Genomic DNA, 10,214 nt, shown 5'->3' with positions numbered 1-10,214 from the left:
CTCGCTGCCACCACTGTAATACCTCGTATTTTTCGGAATTTATAAATATATTTTATTATATATTTATAGGAATTTTTATGAATTTAATTTAATTTAATGAGAATTAAATGTGTTTTTATTTTAATTAATTTAATTATTAATTATTTACGAAAAACCATATTTTTATTAAATAAATTCAACGAATTTATTTAATCGGGATTTGTTGGGTCGTATTTTGAAAACGAATTTAATTTAATCAAAGCCCACTTAAATTCCATGATCAAACCCAACAAGGCTTGCAAGGAATTAATATTAAACAAGCCCGTAAGCAAGGCCAACCTGAAACCCTAAAACCTAGCCCATGAAGGGATGAGAACCTATAAATACCCCTCCCCTTCATGAGATCCCCAACCTAAAATTCTGAAATTTCTCTCTCCTATCTCTCTCCTCTTACGTCCGCCCTTTGCTTCAGCCCCAAGGCACGAGTGCCTTTGCTCGTGTCCTTGTGCTCGTGTGCCCAGCCGCGCCTCACGTGCACCATCGCTGCATCTCCCTCTCGCCCTCACCTCGCAGCCAGCGCGCAGCACTTTGTTGTTGCTGCTACTGCTATGTGCGCACCTTGCGTGCCCTCTCCCTCTCGCCCAGCGCCCAGCGCCCTCGCCCACACACGGAGCACTGCCGCTGCTGTGTTGCGCGCTGCCCGTGTGCGGGTGCCGTGTTGTGTTGTTGTTACCTCCGTCGCTCCCACACACACAACACATTAATTGTTGTGTGTGTGTGTTGTTGATTGTTGATAACCAAATTGTATACTTTCAAACTTTTCAATTTTCAGTTTTAAATTGTTTAATTATTTAATTGCGATTATTTAATTATTTGGATTATTTAAATTGATTGGAACGGTTATGAATACCGTGTTTTAATATTTAGTATTCAAATTCATGAGATTGGTTTTGATTCAAAAGAATTATAATTTTCAGATTTAAAGGTTAATTAAAGTGTCGATTTTTAAGGTCAAAACATGATTTTATGAATAATCTATTAGTAGGATTTTAATTCCGATTGTTCAATCGATTGATTCACATAATTTAATGACGATTTATATTATGGGAATCAACTTGAATTTTCAGATTTATTATTGAGCTTTAAAGGGTTGATTTTAATGATTTTTAAAGCTAAAAAGTCAATGTTTTATGCTAGGACTTGAGTTGACTATTTGAGACTATTAAATTAATGAATAACGATTAATTTTTAATTAAACCAAGGGTTTTAGTTTCTTAAATAGTTTCTGGAAATTTAGTAAACATGATTAATAATTAAGTTTCTCCTTTGTGTTTATAGGAGTTGATTTCTAGTGAGTCGTGATTCGCACAGTGGCCCCCGTACTTAGGTATTCCAGGTACGTACAAGACTAGGGTGACCACCCATCCCCTGAGGACTTTATGAAGTGTATTGAATGCGAATCATGTGAACTTATGTGTTGGGAATTCTTGTTTGATGTGTAGACAAGCATGTGAGAATTATTATTGAATCTATGTGAACGAGCATGTTATGAATTGATTTATGCTTTATAGATTCTGTTGAACTATCATGTTATTGACTTTTATAATCGTTGAATTATGTCAAGCATGTTGTTCAAGTTGGTATGCATGTATGAGTGTTGCGCATGCAAGTTATTATGATTATGCTATAGTACGGGATGTCTAGCATACTTTGAGCCTATTGAATATTGCCGGAGTGCATTGTTTATTATACCACAGGGGTAGAATATGTTTAGAGAGTCTAGGTGAATTGAACTAAGGACTATTCGTGCTAAGGGCACACCCCGCTTGTTAATAGGCAATGTCGGGTTATCTCAAACAGTGTTTTTGAGAAGGAACAATGAGAGTAATTTCACTTGAGTCCTATGTTTGATCACAAGTCCTAAAGGATTAAAATGAAGCGTCATTGTTGGATTGTTTAATTGTTTAATTGTTGCATGTTATGTCATGTGTAGAGTCTTGAGTCGCCTTGAACATAACATACTAATTGACGTAAAGTGTAACCCGAACGAGCTTCAAAGCTCTAGGAACGTATATACCTCGAGTATGAACAATGGGGGGAGTCTTGCCGGAAAACTTGTACTCCTTAAATGATACAAGACGTTGTTTCATTCTTCTTTTTATGCTGTTATGCATTGGAATTCCGTCGGTATGGCCCGACTGTCTGTAGGAGTCCGACTTATTATTATTTGGTGTATGGTTGGCTCCCATCACCCTTTTCTTTCCTTTTGAGGATACTTTATTTACCCGTTCGAAGCTACTTCTTTATTAAACTGTGAGTCAAGAGTCCTGTCAAGTGTCGAGTCTTGTCTCCATGTTTACTTGTTTATTAATTGGCTTTTGCATGTGGATTATTAATTCGTTGAGTGAAGCATGTTAGGATAGAATGTTATTCTAGCTTGTTTGTACTCAGCTTTTGCTGACTTCGTGCTTCATTTCTTTTGGTCATGGCCTTCACCTTAATGACCCTATGATGATCCATCATTGCATTTGCGTTGTTGGGGATTAGATTTTAATAAAACGGGTTTGTAGAGATAACTTGCGGGAGAAGTTATCATGGGATTCGTGTTTGAGAGTTTATTTTCTCTTCCGTACTTTATAAACTCTACTTTTTATTTTCTAGTCATGACTACTACTTAATTTATTTAGACTATAGTTAATGGATTTTAAATTATTGATACTTTGGTTTTTGGGCCTTAGTGGTTCCAAGTTGTTAATTGACCATTAACTATTTAATACGTTTTGAAAGTTAGTTAAATTCCGCTGCGTAATTCTGGTAAATAACCTTAGCCGTTATCACGGTGGCGGTAAAATCTTGGTAATTCCTTTGTTTTAAGTGGGAAAATATTTTATAAAAAGCAAGGAATTATTAGGGTGTTACAAAGTGGTATTTGCAGAGCTTTAGTTTAAGAGCTGATTTGCATTAACTAATAGTGCAAGGTGGTAAATCTTTAAACTACGATTTGCGGAACTTTAGGATTTTTGAAAATTGTTTTCCTAAAGTCAAAATGCTGTTTTGAGTACTCAATATTTCGAAAAGTCAAATACCAATTATTTTAAGTTATTTGAAAACTTATCGGTTTTATTTTAATATTTTTCCGGATTCATTAAATTCGAACAAAGTCGAATTAAATTTCAAAAAAAAATATTCCGAATTTTTTTTCGGACTGCCTTCGGATTTCCAAGAAAAAAAAGAAAGAAAGATATTTTTTTTATTTATTCGGATTTTTCGAAAAAAAACGTTAAAATTTTTCCGAATTAATTAATTAATTAATTAATTAATTAATTAATTAATTAATTAATTTATTTATTTATTTTCGAAAAATAATCGAGTTAATTAATTAAATTATTCGATTAATTATTTTAATTTTTGATTTTAATTTTAATAATTTCGCTTATATTTGAAGTTATTTATTAAATTAATTTCGAATTTTTTTCCTATTTCTAAGTGAGAAAGGGTAGATTAAGAAGGGTATGTTTAAGATTAAGTATGCATTTAATTAAGTGCTAAGTGTTAAAGTGTTGATTGTATGCTTATGTCTTAAGTTAATCATGTTCATGTTGTTTTATGTGATTAATTGCATCACGATTCATGATTAAGCATGTATGTGTGCATTGAGATTGTATGGCTCCACGAACTTACTTTGTTTTGGAACACTTTAGTAAGACTTTTTAGTTGTTGATTTTCAGGATTTAAGATGTTGCTTTCAAAGTACGCAAACCTAGGACACCTAGAGAAGCTAGATTGTGAAACCCCGCACATCTACGTGCAGAAGATTGAGTTTGCTTGCAACTATTTTTCTACAGTACAGAATCTGCCTGAACTAAGGAAAAAGGATGTCATGGCCGAAATGGTTATTCATTGTTTGCCCCATAGGAACCCATACATAGGTCTGAAGCAACGATTTAATGATATGCATTCTGCCAGTGGCCTTCCTAATTACTTCAAGTATGGATGAGGATAGTGATGATGATGGAAAGATGGTGGCAAGTATTCACAACACACAGTTTGGTAGCGATACGGAAAGCCAGATGGATGAGGATAGTGATGATGATGTTGTTGAGATTGAAAACCCTAATCCTATCATTCCTGAACCTACTATTGAGATCTCTAGTGGCACAGAAATTGAGCCTGAGACTAATGATGAGGTGAACATTGAGCTACAACAGAATAATGAGGATATGGAGTACGAATCTGATCCGGAGTAAGACTTGGATGACTTTGAAGGCCATGATCACTCTCCACCAGTCTGTAGGGGAGGTTGGATAGTAGAATAGCATTTAAAGACTTTTCTTGTGTAATAGCTAGTGCTTAATTTTTAGTGAAGTAATAAAGTAACAAGCTACTATTTATGGTTTTAGTAGTTCAATTTGTGGTTTCTCGAATAAAGTACGATCCAAAGGATGTATTATTTTCTCATTGAAGTAATAAAAGTTTAGAGCTCTTTCTTTTACCTCTAATTCTAAGTTTTTCGTTCTCTTTCAGCGATTACAGCAAAAGAATTTCTTGTATATCTTCAATGAAATTGTACTTGCAAGGTGGTTCAATTCTTCACCACTTAAAAGTTATGATATAGATTAAAGCGGGAATTGGCCCAATAGTAGGCGCCAATCTTGCCTTAAGGGTCCGAAATTTTCGTGCATGTTGTGCTAGTTGTGTGACTTGTTAGTGCAATGCTTTAGCAAGGCAGTGTCCAAACCCATTTGTTAAAGTTAGTCTTTTGTTTTATTCAGGAGAAGGGACATGACTACCCAAAGGATTGCCGATGTGGTTAGGCAACTAGCTGAAGTAGTGCAGAACTTAGCACAAAATAGGAATAATCAAGGACTTGATCTAGCTGGGGAAATTTTTAAGAAGGTGGCCCAGAGTAAGCCTCCTTTGTATCAAGGGGAAATAGATCCAACTGTACTTGAGAACTGGCTAAGGGAGTTCGATAAGCTTATCCTAGTTGTGAATTGCCCAGAAAACCTTAGGGTTAATAATGTTGTGTATTACCTTAGGGGAGAAGCTGATTTGTGGTGGCAAAGGTGTGAGAATGCTTTAAGAGCTACACCTGGATTTGGATGGGAATCATTCAATGTAGCCTTGAGAATCAAGTTTTATCCACCATATCTGAAGAAGCAGAAAGCCCAAGAGTTCATCGAGTTATGGATGGAGGGGATGTCTATAACTGAATACTATTCTAAGTTCATAGAACTGTCGAGGTTTGCACCTGAAGTGGTGGCAACAGAGGAGCTTAGGGCTCAGAGATTTGAGAGTTGATTAACTATGGATTTGCAATTGATGCTTGCTGGAGAGACCTTTACATCTCTTGACACCCTGTACGGAAAAGCTGCCCATCTGTATGGTCTGCAGCAAAGGAAGAATGGAGCTGTTGAAAAGAGGAAGGATGTTGGTAACCAAAACCAAGGTGGTGGCTAACATAATCAAGGGAAATTTAAGAAAAACAAGGGAAATAGTCTTTTCTAGTTCAAGGGGAATCATGGTGGGAACAGAAACAATTTCCACAACAAAAATGGAGATAAGAACCAGTCTGCAGGGAATGGAACGAGAGTCTATGAGTGTGGAAGTTTGCATAATAATCACCCAGGACGGGACTGTAATGGAAACCAAGTTGTCTGTAGGTTCTGTGAGAAACTAGGCCATAGAGAATTTGAGTGTTGGGCCAAAAATGGGAACCCAACCAAGGCAACCGCCAGAACAACAACCGGAATAACCAGAACCGGAATGGAGGAAAAAATGGTGGAAACCAAAAGGGTTACCAGAATGGTAACAATGGAAACAATGGCCAGGGTAATGGAAAGCCTGGGGGAAACTATCAGCAAAATGGGAACCGAAATACCAATGGAAATGCCAATGGAGGTGGCTATAACAAAGGAGTTGCCCAAGGAAAGATGAATGTAATCACTAGGAAAGAAGCTGAAAACTCGTCTGACGTCATAGCTGGTACTTTTTCTATTAACTCCATTTTAGTTAAAGTACTATTTGATTCTGGTGCGACTTATTCATTTATATCAAAGGGTTTCTTAGAGAAGTTAGAGTTGAAAGAACCCGTAGGGATTGAAGTACCCATAGTGATACCAACCGGTGAGATTGTGAAGTGCACTAAGATCCATAGAAATGTACCTTTAACCATAGCCAAGACCATATTCTTGTCTAGCCTAATTGAGTTTGAGTTAGGAGATCTAGATGTGATTTTGGGAACGGATTGGTTGGCAATGTTCAAAGCCATGATTGATTATGAGAAGCAGAAGATCCACTTGAAGTCTAGTCTAGTAAAGGTTGTATCATATCGCCGTTTTGGGAAACCTAGAAGTGTAGGAATCGTCACGGCAATGGAGCTCGTGAAGTTAGTACTTAAAGGGAACCCCGTTTTCTTATGAAATGTAAGAGACTTAGAACATGTGATGAAAGAGCAACCAGAGGACATTGCAGTGGAAAGTGAGTTCTTAGACGTGTTTCCGGAGGAGATCTCGGGAATGCCGCCCAATCGACTAATTGACTTTACCGTAGACCTAATACTCGGAACTACACCTATCTCGAAAGCCCCATAACGGATGGCTTCGGCAGAAATGAATGAGTTAAAAGGTCAACTTGAGGAATTACTAGGGAAAGGTTATGTCACAAGTGCATCGCCTTGGGGAGCGCCAGTCTTGTTTGTGAAGAAGAAGGACGGAAGTATGAGACTCTATATAGACTATAGGGAGCTCAATAAGGTCATAACCAAGAATAAGTATCCTTTGCCTAGGATAGATGATCTGTTTGACCAGTTGAAAGGAGCAGGAATGTTTTCAAATATTGACTTGAGGTCAGGTTATCATCAGTTAAGAATCGCAGAGCACGATATACCAAAAACTGCATTTAGGACTAGATACGGTCATTATGAGTTCACAGTTATGCCTTTTGGATTAACCAATGCGCCTGCAATTTTTATGGACTTAATAAACCAAGTATTCCATGCATTCTTGGACAAGTTTGTAGTGGTTTTCATAGATGATATTCTGGTATACTCCAAGAGTGAGGAGGATCATGTGGAACACTTAAGGTCAGTGTTGAGTACCCTGAGAGACAACCAGTTGTACGCCAAATTCTCGAAGTGTGAATTCTGGCTGGAGAGAGTTGCATTCTTAGGACATTTTGTATCTAAGGAAGGAGTTGCAGTGGACCCTGCGAAGATAAAAGCTGTTAGTGAGTGGCCTACACTTTGAGATAAGGACATCATCAACAGAACCTACGGAATTCGGAACTTTTACACCAAAAGAACAACTTTTTTAAAGCTTTATTAACTAATGAATGACATTGGGTTGAATTTTTGTGTTTATCAAATTGGGTTGAATAATTTCACTAATATGTCAGTATACTTCACTAATTGCTTTATTTTATAAACTTATATATTGATTATTGCAGGAAGTACAATTTCATTGTTTTATCAAATTTGGTTAAATAAGTTCACTAATTGCTTTACATACTTCACTAATTAGTTTATATACTTCACTAATTAACATATTTCATAAAGTAATTATTTGATTACTTAACTAACTTAATTGTATTTTAACTAATTAGTTTAATGAAGTTCACTTATTGGGTTGAACATTTGTCTAATTGGTCGGTATAAGAAAGTAATTGGGTTGAAAACTTAACCTTTTTAATCAAATAGTTAACTAATTGCCCACTTTTTAATCAAATAGTTAACTAATTGCCCACTTTTTACATCAATTAGTTAACCTTTTTTATCAATTAGTTAACTTTTTACAGCAATTAGTTAACTATTTTCATTAATAAGTTTACGTTACTAATTCGCTAATTTGTTTAAGTAATTGGTTGGTATTTCTAACTAATGTTTGTAAAAGGTTCATTATTTAGTTTGAATATGTGACTAATTGTTGCAAAAGGTTCACTATTTGGTTAGAATATGTAACTAATTGACTTGAATGCGTCACTAATTCATTTTAATACTTCACCAATAGGTTTATATACTCAACTAACTAGGTTGAAAAGTTCACTTATTTCTTTAAATACTTCACTAATTGCTTTACACACTTCACAAATTAGTTTATATACTTCACTAATTAACAAACTTCATAAAGTAATTAATTAATTAATTAACTAATTTATTTATATTTTAACTAATTAGTTTAATGAATATTTGACTAATTGGTCTGCATAAGAAAGTAGTTGTGTTGAAAAGTTTACCTTTTTAATAAGGAAATTTTTTTTAGATAATCCAACATTTTGACGATTTTTCATTAATAACCCAACATTTGAATTATTATTTAATAATCTAACCTTTGCACCCCATCGACTTTTATTACACCTAAATGACCGCTTACCTGTTAACAAGGCCTCTTTCATAAAAAAAAGGAAAAATTACTTTAAATAATCCAACCTTTCGACGATTTTCTGTTCATAATCCAACCTTTGAATTATTATCTAATAATCTAACCTTTGCATCCCATTAACTTTTATTGCACCCAACCGGTTATCAACCGGATACATCAGGTAACTTGTACACGTGTCATAAAACCATTAGTTATAATTTAAATGTTAAAATTATTAATGTAATTTTATTTACTTTTCCTTTTTTTCCCATACTTCCAGCAAGACTCCTCTTGTTTGTACCCCTTTCCCCAATTATTTCCCCACCGCCATTTTCATTTTCTTTCTCCTTCCTTCATCACCAACATCCTCTCTCGCTCCTTCTCACTCCCACAGTTCCACCACCATTGTCATCATGATCTTCAATTGATCATCAAAATAAACCATTGTTTTGAAGCACTATTTAGAAATTGTTGGCAACATAAATTTAGAAGTAAACTAATAACAAAAGCAGATGCAGCTAGTAATAATCTCCACCATTGCCACAATAACCACCGCGAAAGACGAATTTCAATTCAACACTCAACGACGACGGTGCTGGTTAATGTTTCCAACCCACCCAAAACATATACCCTAATTATTTCCCCAATTTAATTTGATTGAATGTAGATCGATTTTGATTTCATATCCAAAGTGTAAAATACGATTAACTTGATATAAATTAAACAAGAAATACAAGAAAATGGGACCAAGAATTGTTTAAAATTTCCCCAAATTGTTTGAACATGAACCCTACCTTTTTTTCCCAATTTGATACTTGAGCCCTCTGTGAATCTTGGCTTTGAGTATCTGTTGGCGTGTGTGGATCTGGGTGTTGAGTATCTGAAAGCACGATGAAGGCAATTCGAAAATATCGTCGGTGGCGTTTGTCGTTGATCATTGACGGAGGTGGTGATATTAACAAGGGAAATAGTCGAAGGGAAAGAGACGACGAAAGGGGAAAGTGGGGAGCAGTTTAAACTTTGAAACAGTTATTATGTATTTGAATAGGAGTTTTTTTTTTAGGAATTTTTTTTTAGATAATCCAACCTTTTGACGGTTTTCCATTAATCACCCAACATTTGAATTATTATTTAATAATCTAACTTTTGCACCCCATCGACTTTTATTACACTTAAATGACCACTTACCTGTTAAGAAAGTCACTTTCATAAAAAAAAACTCCTATTCAAATACATAATAATTGTTTTCAAAGTTTAAACTCCTCCCCACTTTCCCCTTTCTTCGTCTCTTTCCCTTCGTCTGTTTCCCTTGTTAATATCACCACCCCCGTCAATGAAAAAGGAAAAAACAAAAGCAAAAGACAAATTAAAAAAATCCTAACCTATTTCCCCCCAAACAACCCACGTGAACCCCAAGTAAAAAAAAAAAAAGTTAATTAAAACAATTATAACCATGCAACCAATCCCACATGAAAAACCCCCAAAACCCAATGCATGAAAAGAAGGTTTAAGACACCAAAACAGTTTTTTTTTAAGCCATGATTTGATACATCATGAAGGTTAACCAAATTTATACGGCAACAATTGGAAATAGATAATATCAGATGATTCATGTCTGACAAATAACAGAAAAAGCATCTAACAAAGGTAATAAAAATTGGCATATAGTAGCTTCAAACGGTTTCTTGCTGTATTTTTCACTTCGTATCGCAATCTAGCGGGTAAATAAAACTCAGTTATTTGTATAAAGGATATTGTTTGGGTTAGCATGATAAATAACGTTACTAGACTTATTACACCGACTGATATTTTACAACAACTAGTCTCTCTACTACTAATATGGGATGTATTAGGTACTTTCATAAAAGAGAGGTATCC

This window comes from Spinacia oleracea, chromosome 2 (genome assembly GCF_020520425.1).
Source record: "Spinacia oleracea cultivar Varoflay chromosome 2, BTI_SOV_V1, whole genome shotgun sequence".
NCBI lineage: Eukaryota > Viridiplantae > Streptophyta > Magnoliopsida > Caryophyllales > Amaranthaceae > Spinacia > Spinacia oleracea.
Note: the sequence above shows the minus strand (reverse complement) of the source record.